This window comes from Ammospiza caudacuta, chromosome 5 (assembly GCF_027887145.1).
Source record: "Ammospiza caudacuta isolate bAmmCau1 chromosome 5, bAmmCau1.pri, whole genome shotgun sequence".
Classification (NCBI taxonomy): Eukaryota; Metazoa; Chordata; class Aves; order Passeriformes; family Passerellidae; genus Ammospiza; species Ammospiza caudacuta.
The window spans coordinates 2,593,204-2,610,317 of NC_080597.1; the positions used below are offsets into that span (position 1 = coordinate 2,593,204).

The 17,114-nt window shown below is 37.9% G+C and overlaps 1 protein-coding gene across 8 annotated transcripts in view; it reads right to left on the minus strand.

Moving 5' to 3' along the window:
• PLEKHA5 (pleckstrin homology domain containing A5) overlaps window positions 1-17,114 on the minus strand; it is a 156,726-nt gene that overhangs the window by 126,983 nt on the left and 12,629 nt on the right. Inside the window, exon 1 of one of the 8 annotated variants that reach the window (XM_058806055.1) lies at window positions 16,299-16,317. The exons of the other annotated variants lie outside the window; for them this stretch is intronic. The gene's annotated coding sequence lies outside the window, so the exon portion shown is untranslated. Of the gene's footprint in view, window positions 1-16,298; window positions 16,318-17,114 lie in introns of those variants that run through there. 8 annotated transcript variants of the gene reach the window in all.

Genomic DNA, 17,114 nt, shown 5'->3' on the forward strand with positions numbered 1-17,114 from the left:
CCCTGCTGCTGAAAGGAACAGGTTTGACCAAGTGAAGAAGCTGCAGACTCAGCATGTAGGGTGTTCTCAATATCCTGCTCCATAAATGAGCTGCTCACAGTGTCACTGTTACTCTTACAAATACTTTGCCGTGTCCAGATGAAACCATGGCAGTCAAATTGAATTTTCCATGTCTTTTTAAACTTATTTTCCCCTACACTATTCACAGCAGCTACTGCCATGATGGGGTAGGCAGCTGGGGTTGGCCATGCACTCTACGAGTCAGAATTTCCTCCAGTCTATTCCTCATTGTACCACTTCTTCGTCTCTGCTTCCAAATTTTTTCCAGACACATGAACTAAAATTAACTGCAGTGATGAGCTCACCACCACAGATTCACTCAAGGAGGTGCCCAAAGTTCATGCTTGCTCTATTTTCTGGAGGCTGGAAAACTCCTCATTTTGGAAAGCATCTCGTTAGGCAGCCTTCTCTCTGCTCTACCAGGGAATGGCAAGAAATTTAGGACGCGTTAAAGATGTGAAAGCACAGTGGAAATCTCTGACAGCCATCAAACTGGAAATACTTGCACACAACAGAGAACTATGCAGCAATGCTGCTTTGGTCTGGAGCTAGCACAGAAATATGCCAGAGATGAAAAACTAACAATCTGAAAGGCTTTTTATGCTCCAGAAAATTCACTCAGGAAAGATTTCTTGATTAAGTAGTGGATTCTGTAGCGTATCACCCAGAAATTAATTTCTCAACTTCGCCATAATATTTTTTCCCACACAGAATAAATGCTTCTATCTGTTTACACAAAACCTTGTAGGGATTAATCATATTTGAGCTCTAACCCACAGCAGGCACGTTTGAAATTACTTCCAGCAGATAAATGCCATTATAAACATGTAACAAATTCATCTCTTCATGGTCACACTGGAGCCCTGTGCCTGCTTGCTTGGCTTCCCCTGGCCTGAAAATCAAGGCTGAGGACAGCACCACCTAAATCAACATTCCTCCAGTGAAAATCTCACAAGCTGGCACAGGTGACAACAGCAACAAGAGAAACTGAGGTTTTAAATATAGTGGCAGGAGGGAAGATGCACAAGGAAAATGGACAATGAGACAATGAAGGTGTCCCAGGGTAGCTGTACCCACACTTGTTGCTTTTCCCCCACATAAAGAGGAAAAGCTGTTTTTCTCTGAGGTGATCTGCACTTGCCACAGGAAAGTTCCACTAATTGATGCTTCCAGAGAGGGCACAAACCCAGTCAATCCAAAAATGTGACCTCAACTGAGCTATGAGTCTGTGTGTGACCACAGCCACCAGCCCAAAGCTTCTCCCCACAATTATTTCTTGTACCTACGGAGTAAGATCAGGAAACTCATTTACTGGCACGAAAAGACAGTAAAGACAGCACAAGAAACATACAAAAGACATACAGTACAAAAGACATACAAAAGACAGTAAAAATGAAAAAAAATTAAACTCCCAAATTAAGTGCATTTGTTATCAAGCTTCCATAAAATATGCTCTAGTACAAACAAAAAAAAAGATTAATCCATCAGCACACATTTTCTACTAAAGTCCATGCTCCTCTCTTCCCATTTTGGATTGCCACTTAACAGAGGGAACTGTTAAATTTTTAATTAGATCTGAAGCATAAATTAAACTAGGATTACTGTACTGGTTTCTAGACTTCTAGGTCTTTTCAAAAGAGAAGAAAGAAAAATGGAAGCACCTATGTATTTTATATATATATACACCTGTATATATATATAAATTACAGTTATGTTATGGAGAGAAATGTTTAGTACCTGAAAACCTATACACACCTTAGGTTTCATAGCATACAGTTTGTTTGAAGGTACTGCATCAACAAACAGCCAATTAAAACAGAAATATATAATGGTAGATTACATCTGCACTGTGTTAAAGTGCTTGGAGCCCCACTCTTATTAGCATTGCTTACTTCAATTTATTTTACACCCATAGCAAACCAGAAACATCTAGGCAACCACTGTGCCTATAAAAATTCTAAGTAAACATTCAACTGCCACTGAATTCAAAACAGAACAAAAAACAACAACCAAACAAGAACAACAATAACAACAAAAATCAAACAACTTATTTGATTTATGCTTTATCAAATCAAACTTAGTTTGTGTGATAACACCCAGAAAAGCTGTCACATTCAATTATCCTCCAATTTAATTTAAAATGATTTAGCATTAAATGCCTCATGGACAAGCACATATAAAAGGACAAAAACACATCACAAGTAAAAAAAAAAAGTACAAAAGAACAAACTTTAACATTTTAGTTCTTTTGTTGTCTATCCACAAGGAAAAAAACAACAACATGAACCAAACAGAAACACTATCTCATCATCATCCATGGGATTTAGTGTTTAAAAAGCAAAAGAGATTTTCCTCTCTCTGACATAGTAATATTTTACTGGACCAAACCAGAAATGAGACAACTTACAACCCTGCTCTGCAGCCTCACTGCATATTTGTATTTGTGCACCACAGCGCTCTCCCAAGAAGGTACACAAGTGTTGGATTGTTTTGGTTGGCTGCTGTTGTTTTATACAATTTAAAGGCACTACCAAGCTCCCTCTGCTGTTTTGTTTATTCCTGAGATGTCAGTAAAGCACAAACCCAAGAAAAATGCCTTGTCCTAGACAGATGTGCATCCTAAAAGAAGAGATTAATTTGATTACTAAGACTTATCTCAACATTTTTAAAATAAATTGTAAAGTGCTACATTCCAAACTCAATGCAGTATAGAGAAGATTTTCCTTAATAGTAACTGTAGCACTTAGCACTTCCAAACAAAACATAAAAATAGGAAGTAGAAATACTCCATGCTATAAAAAAAATTAAATCTAAAAACATAAATAATAGTAAATATAAATAATACAAATAGTAAAATTAAACATAAATATTTATATAAATAAAGTCTATAAATATAACAAACCCAAGTAAAAACACTAAACAAAGTAAAAGCATAGTAAATTTCTCCTTCACAGTTCACCACATTCAGGACAAGCTGGTGCCTTAACCCACTTCCATTAACTTTTATTCTGCATTTCAAATATTGATCTTTTATGATACCCACTCAGGTATATAATACAAGGGAGTCTTTAAGCATTCTCTTAACATCCCAGCAAACTCCAGCACTGCAAATAAAGTCAAACTGCAGCTTTTGTGAGGAGCCTGGGCATGGGGCTTGCTCCCAGAATTCATCCCAATCCAGAGTCAGCTCCGAACTAACTTTGCTCAGTCTGAGCTTCAGTTCCCTCCCAGGTACACACAGCCAAGATTTTAAAGTTTAAATTCAAGGTGGGTCTTGATTTTTTTTCTTTTTAGTTTAGGGGGACTAAACTGAACATCACCTCTCATTGGTACTGGGATCCACAGAGGTGCCCAGTTTTCACCATTACTGAGCAAACAGCAATTTCAGAGACATTTTGAACTCTCTGTAACCTACAACTGCATTGGCAACCACAAAAACATCCAAAAAACCCAACCTCCACTCACCCTGATATCACTGACTTCTGAGAACAGAGATTGTGTTTGCAGTTACATTTCTGCTTAGTGCTCATCCTTCTACATCTCAGCCACAAGCTGATGTCCATAGGGAAAAAAATTAATTTAATATTATCTTACAAAGAGCCACTGCTTCAGTGACAAAACACCACCCCATGACTTAGGCTGGGAGACTCCTCTGGAGCTGATTTACTCTGACCCCGTGCTCCAAGCAGGAACAGCCTCAAACCCAGCTCAGGTTAATTAGAACCTTGTGCAGTCAAGTTTCAACAATCTTCAAAGACAGAGCCCCCTCGGCCTTCCTGGTCAAGAGCTGAGATGAAGCAGGTCACAGATTATGCTCCTCTCAAGGATAATTACATTTCTTTATCATCAAGAGCTGGCAAAAGCCCCTGTCATTGCTGACAAAATGATATTTGCTGTGTCAAATAGCCCTGGAAGAGTTAGCAGCAACAGCAGCAGCAGCTGTCAATTCCCAATAACAGAGTTTCTGCACTGAAAACTGTTTCTGACAGTATTTTTCAAAGCACAAGCATTTCACGAAGTCATCTTGCCAAAACTGACAAAACTCTGGGTATTCAGTCAGAAATATTCCTCTATTTCTAGGCACAGAGGTCCATACATTTACTGCTGTGGTGTGATAACAGGTGGATCAAATACAGAAAATGTTTTCTGCCTTTAAAGCCAGCAGACACGTCAAATAATCCATGGAGAAAAAACAGTGCTCACAAACAAGTCAGTTAAATGAATGGTCTTTTCCCTTATTTTATTAATGTGATTAATGACTTGCTAAATCACTTCTGAATCAACTTCTTTGGTTGTTTGGGGTTTTTTGTTTAGTTTTAATCAATTATAGTAACAAGTCAAAGAAAACCTAAAGATACAAATTCCCCCAGGAACTTGTAGCCAAGGTAAACATTCCTTCTGCCATTACTTTCTATTTGGTGCTTCCCTCCTTGACTGAAAAACAAACCTTTACCTGCTCAGTCAGCTTGACACTCCTTTTCTTACCTTAACTTCAATAGTTTGGTCTCTAGATATGATCTAGAAGTCCAAGAGAGAACCTGAAATTTTGATACTGAAACTGGCAGAAAAAACTAGACTAAATATCAGAAGTTTGTTTCATATGCACACAAACACGTGACAGTCAAAAGAAAACACGCAGCAGCCTTCCCCCAGTCCCAAAGTCACTTTAAAAAGTTCCTAAAAATTTAGACTTGTACCTATAAGTCTAACCCACAGGTTTTACACTCATTTCAGATAGTTCTAGTTATTTAAGGTCTGTACACACTCTGCTAAACCAGAGCAGTTAATTCTACACTTCTGATGAATTCCTGGGAGCACAGTTACTTTTTAATCCTGACTCATCTTCCATTTCAGCTATACCCACAACATTATTTTTCAAACTTCTGTGAACAGACAGGCAAGTCATTCAACTCAATAAACAATATTCAGTTTTGCTGGGTTCTAAAGTTTCTGCTGATTTTGGAGGCAGCCATAAAAGCAGACTTCAAAGAATATCTTCACATCTTTATTTCAATATGCCTCTAATGCTAGAAATAGCACCTACTTACTGTTTTAGTTAATCAAAGAAAGCTTTAGATATAAATAGAAACACAAGAGAACTGCAGGGAAATACTGAGCTGGCATTACTTAAGTATGCACATGAAAACACTGTATAAAAACTATAAGCAAATCTACATGTCACATTTTTTCCCCCCATATAGCAGTATCAGGCAATGTGATATTTAGTGAGAAACATTTCAGCATTAACAAACCCTCTTAAGGCAGATGGAGCCCATGGCAGCATAAAAGTCTTTTCCCTGAATAGCTGGAACTGTCTGAGGAGCTGATATTTGCAGCAGCTCTTCTGGAAAGTGGCACAGGTTCACATCAGCTCATATCTCACTGTAAATTAGTCCTACAATGGACACAATTTCAGTTTGATGAGACTCGCCCTGTGGCTGCAAAAATTATGGAAAGAGAGGAAAGACTTCATAACCACAGGAAAAGGAATCTGTGGCACTGATAGCTTTAATAGTTCTAAGCCAAGATGAACCAATCCTGGCAAAGTGCTCCAAAGGTACCACGAAAACACAAGCAAATAAAAACCCCTGAACACTTTTCTCCTTGGAGTGAGCCATGGACTTTGAGCTTGTAGCACTGACAGTAGTTTTCAAAGCACAACCAACTTCCTGAAGTCATCTTGCCAAAACTGACAAAACTCTGGGTATTCAGAAATATAATAATAATATTCAGAAATATTATCTCTATTTCTAGGCACAGAGGTCCATACATTTACTGCTGTGCTATGATAACAGGTAGATCAAATACAGAAAACGTTTTCTACCTTTAAACCCAGCAGACACATCAAATAATCCATGGAGAAAAAACAGTGCTTACAATCAAGTCAGCTAAATGAATGGTCTTTTCCCTTATTGTATTAATGTGATGTTTGAGCTTGGCAAACCCACATCCACTCAGTGTAATTCTCTGTCTGCAGCTGGGATTGTTCAGCCTGGAGGAGAGCAGGCTTAGGCGTCACCTAACTGTGGCCTTCCAGTGCACGAAGGGAGCTGCAGGAAAGATGGAGAGGGATTATTTTTAAGGGTCTGCAGGGACTGGACAAGAGGGAATGGCTTCAAACTAACAGAGATAGGTTTATATTGGATACTGGGAAGAAATTCTTCATTATGAGGTTGGTGAGGCCCTGGCACAGGCTGCCCTGTGGCTGTCCCATCTGTGGAAGTGTCCAAGGCAAGGCAGGATGGTCCCTGAGCAACCTGGGATAGTGAAAGGCGTCCCTGCCATGGATGATCTTTGCCAAGCCGTTCTACAATACAAAATTGTACAGCAGAGCCTGAAAAAGATCTATTGTCATCTTTCCCCTATTCTACTTACATTCTTTATACTGTCAGCACTTAAAGCAGCCTCAATCCACCATTGCTTCCAGGCCGCTGAAAAATTACACATCAAACAGTGGCAGAGAGCAAATGCTGCTTTGACAAATGCAGCCTTTGACATAACTTCTAAGTTATGTCAAATTCCTCATCTTGTTTCCTGTATTCGAATTTCTTCAGCTATTACAAAGAGTTCTGCAAGAATTAGGTCCCAAGAGTTTTTTGAAGAGAATGAAAATTAGAAAGCTGCACCCCAATAATTTTTGATGTGGACATGCCACTACATTAGATTAGGTGCAAGTAATTATGTGAGCTAAAAAGCTTGCACAGAAAACAAAAACTATTTTTAGGTAAAAAATAGATTTCAAGTGTCATTATTGTATGCAGAAGAATTTTAAAGTAACTGCATAGAAAGCTGTTGTAGTCCCTCTAGAGTGGACTCCATTTTCCATTTAGACTTGCTTCTGGAAGACTGGAGATTTTTAATTCTTTTTTTCAAAGTTCTGTTCGTGCTTTTGCTGTCAGCAACCTGGCTTAAAAAGCAGAAGGCAGTGCCAAGATACTGGTTGCTGACTTCTCTGCCAAACAATTCTTCTATTGTTTCTCAGGATTTAAACTGACTTCTTTTTGGATAAAGGAGTAGTCACAAACCAGTCCAAATTAAAGAGCCTGAAAATTGGGAAAGCATGGCAAGATCTTTATCAGGATTATTTGGAAACTCAGTCAACTATTCTTTAGTTTTATTTCCTTATTTTCTCTTCACAAATGGATAATCATGCAAAAAAAGGACACCAAATACCTTTAAAAGCTTTGCAGAATACCTGGTAGGATTTAATTCAGGCAGTGTTGGTAGAAGCTTCACAACCTAATTTCTGGTGATGAACAACTTAAATGAACAAACTTGATTTAAAAAGTGTTAGTTTCCAATATTCTTGTTACTCAGCTCTCCCTTGTTTACTAGACCATATGAGAACCCAGGTTTCCAGTGCTATTAGATAACTTATTCCTGATCTTGCTCCTCCCAGCCCAAATGAGAAATCATTAAAAGCACATAAATCCTACAGCAGGAATCCAGCAGCTGCTACACTAAGCTGCTTTCATCAGCTAAATTCTCTTTATAGCATTTTCTTCATATTTTAAAGATAGTCCAGTGGCACATCCAGCAAATTTAGGAATTGATTCCCATCATTTGAGAGAGTTTAGAAGTCTATCCCCATAAATGCAGTTTAACAGCAAACACCATCATTTGTGTCAGAGCAGTAATCTGTATTTCCACTCTTTCAAACATCTGAAAAGGAGCATCACCACAGGCTGTTTTGTTTAATAACATGAGATAATACTGAGCCCAAAACAGCAAACCTTTCAGAGAACCTTCCAGAGTGTTCTTGTCCTCCAATTTCCTTTTGGAGTTGTGTGTATGCAACCTACAGTGATTTACTATTAGCAATACTCAGGTAAGTATTTGGCTCTCAGATTTTATGAATATGCAACTCTATATTCTGAGACTATTGTCTTAGAAAAACAGAAATTCACTATCAGAGTTGATCAACATTTAGATCCACATGTAAAAAAGTTTCCGGATTCATTACTCAAATAAATCCATAGTTTCACTAGTTAAAAGGAAAAAAGCCCCAAATCCTCATAGCTTTAGAGAAAAATGTTGTCTAAATTATGATTAAACCTCTACTACACTATCCCACTTGTTATATTTTTCAAAGAATTTATTTCATGAGAGAATAAAGTAGAAAAGGTAGTTACTTCCTAATAATCCAAGTACTGAGGTGAAGAAAAATCATTCTTCAAAGCCCATGTGCTTTGATAGAACAGATCTTTTGGGAAGAAAGGAAGAAAGAGAAGATCATCTTTTCAAGTAAGTAAATATTTCATCATTTAGACTGTTGTAAGCATCTCACTCTACCCTCCCCAAGCTTATATCATCTAAATTAATCTCCTACTATCTCTAAAATGATCTCATGGGATTTCTGAAAGCAGGTACAAGTTTAATACTTCAAATCAATTTATAATCTGAAAAACAATTCAGCTTTCAAATCTCTCTGCCAGGTTCCAACTCAGTCACCCAAACTCCTTTGTGCAAAAAGTCAATTACACCAGTCTGAATCAATATTCAGCCAGCAGACAGTATCTAATGATTTCACAACTTTTATGTTTCTCTCATTAAATCTCTGCGCCTAGTAAAGCTTCAGTAGGAAGATCAGTAAGATTTTCATGTTTACATAGTTTATTTTCAAAACAAGCTAAAGCCAAAACATCACTATAAGCAAACTATTAAGTCTTCCCATGCAGCCATGCTTTGTGCACACACAGCACCCATCAAAGCTTCAGTGATAAGATAGAGTCAGAGATATTCTGCAAGAGCTTCTCTGAGTACCTGCAGCACCATAATTAAAGCAACATTCCTCCCGTTGACTCCTGGCCAATTAAAATGTATTCCCTGGTGATGAATGCCGCTCTCCAGAGCTGCTGGAGCAGTTTGGAGCCACACAGCAGGGCCGGGATCAGCAGCAAACACCTGGCACAGGTGGGGTGCACAGCGATGCCCTGTGTGGCATTTGCTGGGTTTCTAGGACGAAGGAGGAAATTATGAATTTGACTCCATGTTCTTAGAAGGTTAATTTATTATATTATGATATTCTATTCTATTATAGAATGCTAAACTAAAAATACACTAAAGCATAGAGCAAGATATAGGGTAAAATGATGAAAAACTCGTGACTCTCTTTTATAGAGCCCTAGACAGCTTGACCGTGATTGGTCATTAAGTTAAAACAATTCACATGTGGGATAAACAATTTCCAACCACATTCTAAGGCAGCAAAACACAGGAGAAGTAAATCAGATAATTATTATTTTCATTTTTCTCTGAGGCTTCTCAGCTTCCCAGGAGAAAATCCTGGGCAAAGAGATTTTTCCAGAAAATATGACAGTAACAGCCTTGCTTTGGCCATTACAAGATTCACAAGTGGGCTACCAAATAAAAGGAGTGACCAGAGGGTTCCATGGCTGCATGTGGAAACACTTTCCCCCTGTTTTCAGCCACTTTCCTGAACAATAGAGATTTCTTTCAGACCTTTGGAACACCTGAGACAAGAGCCAGCTCTCCTTGATTTGTGATTCCTCCTGGTACCTCTCCTATTGGAATATACAGCAAATCTGTTCCTCACTTGCCTTTCTACCATTTCTAACTTTGGAGACTTGCACTCTCAGCCCTCAGTGAGGTATTCCAGGCATTCCCCAAATGACGCTCTTCCATCTCTGAGCACCCCTGTCAAGCTCCTCTGTGTCTCCAGTTCCATTATATCACTTTCCTGTTAAACCAGTACTACTATAGCCTACAACTCCGCTCCTATTTCTAGACATGCTGAACTGGAACAATATTATTTCAGATGTCAGGTCTTTAAAAATTCCACTTTTCCAGCTGCAACTTGATTTCAAGAAGTCTGTTTTCTCTGCACTGTGGATGAAGGCCACAGTTTCTGCTTCTTCTCCTAAATGGAAGTGATAAAATATAATCCAAATATCAATAGATTACATTTTTCTCCTATCCTGAGGGCATGCAATTCTGCCAATTCATAAGCTTAGCATCATGAAGATATCAGTTGAATTTGAGCAAGTAGTGCTGCCTTTCAAATAGGAAAGGGAAATCTTGTTAAAAAGAGCCAGAAATCCTGGCATGAAAAGGTCAGTGAAAAGCAGTGGTGTTGTGACAAAGAAGAGCACACCTAAAAATCAAAAAGAATTATCTCCTCTGTATTTTCCATATGAAATTATTAAAATAATCCCATTCTCCTAAACAGCTTAGGACTCTCTAAGCATTAGAAATACCAGTAAGACAACAAATTGAAAAAGTTGCATGTAACTTTTTTTTAAATGCATATCCATTCAAGAAGCAACATTTGCTCCAAGTTTATTTTAGCAAAGTGGAAATAAAGGATTCAATTAAGATACTGGCTCAAAAGGAGACCTAAAGAGGTAAAAAAAAACCCAAAAAAGCAACAACAAAAAACCCCAAACAACCAACTTATCCAACCTTGGAAAGTCATCACTAAAATTTAGGACCTGGTGGCTCCATAAGCTGAAGTGATAAAATAGCATATATTATCTGCAGATTGCCTTTGTAGAGGTTCAGATCACATCAGGGAACAAAAAAAAGCAAGCTGTTATTTAACTACAAGTTAAATTTTCATTTTAGTGCCCTCTTCACAAAAATTTGTACCACAATTCACAAGAGTTGGGATATATTTGAAAATCTTTGAACGTCTGAAAGAACATGGAGCTTGTACTCCTCTGTACTGTGTGTTACTGCTGAATTCAGTATTCACCTTGACACACTTGAAGTGAGAGGGCAGTTTTCTTCCTGGTTATCTTAAATAAGAAACATATTGTTATATTTTGTTTAATATATTATTTAAAGAAACCAGTGGTAAAACCTGCAAGGAAAGGGATTTCAATGTTCAAGTTGGTACCTAAAGAATGAAAACTACATGTCAGCTAAAAAGAGGAAAAACCTTGAACCAGTATTAACGCTACACAGATGTGCCTTTTTTGGTTATTAGCTTAATTTTGAAAAGTCCCTCTCCCCAGGCAAATGAAAAATTAAAAGAAAACAATTAAGTACTCAAAATGAGCAAGTATATAGAGGAAAAACCATTTACCAAAATAAATTCTCTATAGAATGCCATTATACATCTCTTTTTTTTTTTTTTAATGCTGACTACCTATACAGGGTAACCAAGAAAATATTTTAATTGGCCTCTACCTTCATATTCTTCCACCTATTCATCTTGCACCACAAAGAAAACCTTTAATCTGTTTTTGTGGCAAAATAACGTCCGACAAACAGATGGTTAATTTTGGTTAGATAAAAAAATGCTTTAAAAGGGAGAGCTGAGCCATGTAAAATATTTAACATGAACCACTTCAGCTGCCTCGGAACAGGGTACAAAGACGCAAAAACTCTTGATGAATTCACACTATTCAGTTCATCTGCTGCCAAGACAGGTCACATCTTGAAAACACTGCAGTTCTCCTCAGCCCAAAGGAAGCAGCTCCTGTATGTAAATTCCTGTCCTAATTTCATGTAGGGTGTTCATCACTCTCCCCTCAGCTGCCAGGACTGCACATCAGTCCTGCTCCTGAGCATTTGGAGAAATAACCTTTCTTGTAAATATTTTATTTGCTCCATTGAAAGTTTTATTTTGAAGAAATGTGTCCATTCAGAGGGATGCTGCCTGTTCTCACAGAGCTCCCTTTTAACTGCTGTAACTCACAAAATCTTTACACCCCTACAGCTGCTGATGCACATCAGCCCTTACTCTGTACCATTATCCTCTTTTGGGACTTGCACCTCCCCAGCTTTTCATGAGTCAGTTTTCCCCAAATTATTACCCTGGCCATTACCACAGCACCAGGTGAATCATAAAGCAGGAACACTGGAAGGGGGTACAGCAAATTACTGAAAACAAAATCCCAGCTTCAAAGACCCTTCCACGCACAATATTTATATACTGTTCCTTACTATGCCTTGAGCAAGTAAATATATATATATATATATATATATTTATTAAATATCCAAGTATATCTTACAAACTAGCAATGGTATTATATAATTTTGGTGGTCAAAACAATCACCAAAACAGCAATCAGAAATAGCTCAAAGCAATGTCACCACAGAGCTCTCGAATTAACATTTCCATGGTATTTTGGGCAAAGCATGGTCTAAAGAGCATGAAAAGCTGAGATGCTTTGAAAAGTTAACAAACATGAGCAGTGGTTTTGTACACAAATTATTAAAAAAAGATTAAAAACATAGTCAACCCAAGTTAGTAAATTATGGAAATGTATTATGAAATTACATTCTTCTCCATTCCCACTTCTTTTATTTGAGTGCTGAGTGCTAAGAATGTACCATTATGTGGAATTTAGTCAGGCAATTTTTTTTTTTTTGCTTTATCATTTCAATACATAACTTGGAAAGCAACCAGTGAAATAGCACAATTTATCTCTAAAAATAAGACCAGAGATTTTAGTGGCTCTTGATTATGTTTTCCTTACAAGGATTCTTTACAGAAAAGTACAAGTTTCAGTTTAGAGCCCTGATAATTAGTGCCTGTGGGAATAAAGCAAATTATTTTTTCCACAGCAACATAATTTCCTGTAACTTTAATTTTTACATGATTATATTCCAGTGGTTGCTCAGACATAAGACTTTACTGTCTATGGTGTGATCAGGATTTGAAACAATTATCTGTGCTCAGTTTAATCTTTCCCATCCAAAAAAAAAGTTAGATTTATAGTTATTAAAAAACTGTGTATGAAGAAAGAGTATTATTTGCCAATAAGCTCCACATAATTTTAGGGCTGGTAACAAATTTGGATTCAATTATTTGAGGTGACAAAATCTAACAGATGCCACCTGTAAGTGCGCCTGGAGCAGAGGTGCTGCAGCCACCTTCCTGCAGGTGACAACTTACTCCCAAAACTCAGAATCCATCTTCAGTGACTGGGAAAAGCTTAATGCACAGAAAAGGGGTGCAGAGAAATGCTGAAATGCAGATGTCAGAGCTGCCAGTGGTTTGCAGAGAGGCAGCACTGCAGAGGTGACACTCCGAAGTCACCCCAAGTGGCTCAGGGGCACGCTGAGGAAACCCCTGCTGCTCTCAGAGTGGTTTGTTTTCACTCAGCAACGGGATGAAACAGCGTCTTACAGGGCACAGAGCTGTGCAAAGGACAGCAGAGGCAACCACCCTTTTCTACTGAAATAAAAGCCAAATATCAGCACTTTTTCTCAAGTCTTAATGATGCACAGGGATGCTATGTTTAATCATCACACCTCATGAGGAAGAATCATTTAACACTTCAAAAAAATCTCCTAAAAAAGACCAGTGTTCTACTTGATTGAAAAAAAAAGAAACCCAAACAAAGCCTACATTCCCTTGTAGACATCTCAGCCAGCAATATTGGATCCTTCCCAAAATAAATGCTGGGGTTACAGAATTAGAGCAGCAAAACCAGTGATGCCATGATGAGCCCAATGGACATTGTGTGCTTCACTCAGGCAGCTGCAGAACCCAAACCAGAACCAATCCAGATGGTGAAATGAGGCACTTACTGGTGTTTAAAACACCCTTAATCCCCGACTTTAGAAATTCAACAGCATTGCTACAAAGTGCTGTAAAAAAACCAAACAATGAAACCTCACACATCACAGCTAGTCACATGCCGGACTTCTTGCCATCCTGCTGATGCAATTCCCATCATTTTCAAATGGACTTTGGGAATGACTACTACGTCATTACATAAACAACAACAAAAAAACCCCACACGTACATTCTGTTATTAAGTTAAAAAATTGATTTTCATTTTATTTTAAAAGAATGTAACTGATAAATGAGCTGTTCCTACTCCTTCACAGCCTGAGTTTTTACCTGAATATTTTAAGGAATGGCCTCCTAGCACACAGGCGTTTATTCTTTTCATTTTTAGAGAGAAAATGTATGAAATGTTCATCTCCCAAGTAAATTATTTCTAGTAAAAAATGCTGCCCAATGGCACAAAACTAAGCATTAATAAAGCTGTTCAAGGAATGCATTTTAGTTCTATTCTTGAAATATAGTTTTACACTACATAATACATTCATCTTTGCTTCAGAATGAGTATTTCATAATGGATTCATTTGAACTTAACATTACTTTGCTTACATGAAAGCCACTAAGACTGTTCATTTTAAAATCTGTTTTATTCTCTGTTCAGCACTGTAGTTTTTCATCAATAGCTCTAATAGCTATTTCCAATACCCACTTTAATCCACTGAGAAAATCAAAGTGTAGCATTCAAAAACAAAGTATTCCTTCATCTGAGCATCATGAAGTTTCCCAGACAAAACCATGAAAATTTACCAGGAACATAACAAAAACATTGTGAAGCAGTAGGGACTTATCTAACAACCACAACACTGTTTATCTCCTCAGAAAAATAAAACAGCTTTGATTTTTAAAGAAAGCAAACATTCCCTGACCACAAGCTGTATTTTTCTGTTGTCATTTCACAGTGACATTACCATGACATCTTAAGAGACCTGCAGAAAGAATTGGTCTTGCCATGGCATGGCCAACAGAAAATACCAAAGAACAACTCAACTCCTGGCTTGTCTATAAATATTCAGAGGTTATTTTCTTCTAATTTCATCAATTAGATGGATTCTTCCCCAGACTAACACCAGCCAGTCTTTCACAGACAACAATCTGAAAGACAAACAGAGCTAAAATATTTCAATTTACTGACAGCAGCCCTACACAGCAAAAGCCCCTCGAGTCCAGTTGTTAATCTCTACTTCCTTCCCCTCCTGGTAAAACGAGAAGTTCTGGTCCCTAGCAGCACACAGATGCAAGCAATTCAAACCATCACACGGCAAATTAAAGAGCATCACTGAGCTGAAGGGATCACAGGGAGCAATTCTCCCTCCAAAGCATGGCCAGCAGGTTGTTTGAAGCACAGCAGAAAGTCATCAAGAGCAATTTGTCTTTGCTGTGCCATGTGAGTTTACCCCTGCCCATTCTTTTCCAGGCAGAAAGGGAGGAGTGAAGGAGGTGAGGGGAAACAAGAGGAATGGATGGGCTGAAGATTTTATTTACAGCACATTGGTTGAACGCTTAAGTGTCACTGTATTAAATATGTTGCAGGGGAGCATGCAAAAACATTCACCTCTTTGTCATTTATAGAAATAGATCAAGTAATCTAATCCATCAGTGTACAGAGAGGTTTCTAACATATCTGTTAATTACCACAATTCTAGTGAGTAGTCCCTAGTGCACACTTTTTCCCACTAATGTGAAAGAGTAAGCTTAATTAAAGTAAAAAAAAAAAAATCTGTAAAGCTTAATATATAATTCAAAGTCTTGACTTTTCAACATTTAGCAGTGTATCCTGAGCAGGTTTTAATTTTGACTGAATAGCAGAAAATCCTGCTGGGTTCATTTCAGGCTGCAGGCATTTGATACTGCACTGACCTCGCAGTATTTACATTCCCCTTAGGAAAATCTGGCATGCAGTCGAACTGGGGAAGATCACGTCTAACACTCCTTGAGCTACCAGTGCTAGAAGCAAGCACAGTAACAGTGAAAATAGTAGGGTGAACAATAAGGGCATGTATACAGAAATAAAATAAAAAGGAAGAGAAAGAGAAGGTCAAACATCAGAAGAGAAGAACTGGAGACAAAGAGTTGGAGACAGTTGTTTTTCTGATATAAATAAATCCCTATTCTTTTTTTTCCAAGCCAGTGGTGCAGAGAGGCTTTTAGACTACTAAAAAACCAAATTATTTCAGCTCAAGGAAAATAAACTGATCAGAAGACTTGAAATATTCGCCTCTGATCAAAACAAAGTAACAGCTGCCAACTGCAGCTTTGTCTGCATTGCATTTGATTTTTTGTTGTGGTTGACATATCTATGTCAAATTTGGACAGAAAAAAACCCAAACCATAAAATCCTCCATAAACTCTGCTTTGACCATTTACTCTACAATCCTAATAGAGACACTCGGTGAACCCAGCTGTTAAATCAAATCCAAAACCTATTCACCTCCAGTCATTACAATTCAGGTCCCCACTGCTGCAAAGAAATTAGGTAGGAATACAAGAGCAAATTTTCCACAAATTCTACTCCAATTTTTCTTAGACCATCTTCAAACGAGTGAAACATTTTGTTTGTTCTTTATAGATTCACTCTGCCAGCAACAATCTCCTGTATACCAAGCCTGGTGAAAGCGTATGAGACACACAGGTTCTGAAACAGTGCCAGATGAATTTCTTCACCTCCTTGAAAAAATAAATAAAAGCCTTAAGTTACCAGAAGAAAACTCTGTTTACAATTGTGCAAGGCAGTTTTTCAAGGAAAATAATAAAAGCAAGAACTCTTGTCTAAGTTAATGATTGCAATACTTGACAAAAACGATGGAACCTTCAATCCTCATTAAAAGTTCGAGAAGTCTCTGTCTGCACTAATGACTTTAAAACAACATCACTAAAAGTCAGAAAGAAAAAACAACTCCATTACCGAGCAAAAGACTTCCTCCCCCTCTTCCTTTAAGACCTGATAATTCCAACTCCTCAGCCTGATGCAATCTTTGCTTAAATCATCGAGAGCTGTGAAACACAGCAAACCCCACTTAGAGCCTAATAGGACACCAGCACTTTAATCAACAGACTCTACTTATGTCTCACTACCTTTTCAGCAACTAAATAGCAAGATTTTCAAGGAACTTACATATCAGAAACTCCAAAGTGTTTTGAGGCAGCAGGCACCCAAACAAAAGATTCTAATGAACAGGATAAAACACTGGCATTTGAATTGCTGAATTTGATAGCACTTTTTGTTGTTTTGAACCGCAAAACGAGCAATCAGAGGCACCAGAAATCCCGAATTTCTTGTTAGACAGGTTTGGCACTCTCACCTGAAGCTGGATGAAAACCACAGAGTGAGCTCAACTCTGAAGCACACTGCAAAGTGTCTAGCTTAGAATGCAAGAATAAGGAGCACTTCAGGAGAAGGGGCAAATTTTTATTATATTTTGAAAGTGAAGCAAAATGCAAATATTCCAGGTAAGAAACTTGGGAGTGGGTGGTCTGCAGAAGAGGCATAAAGAACAATGTGCTCTGTATATGT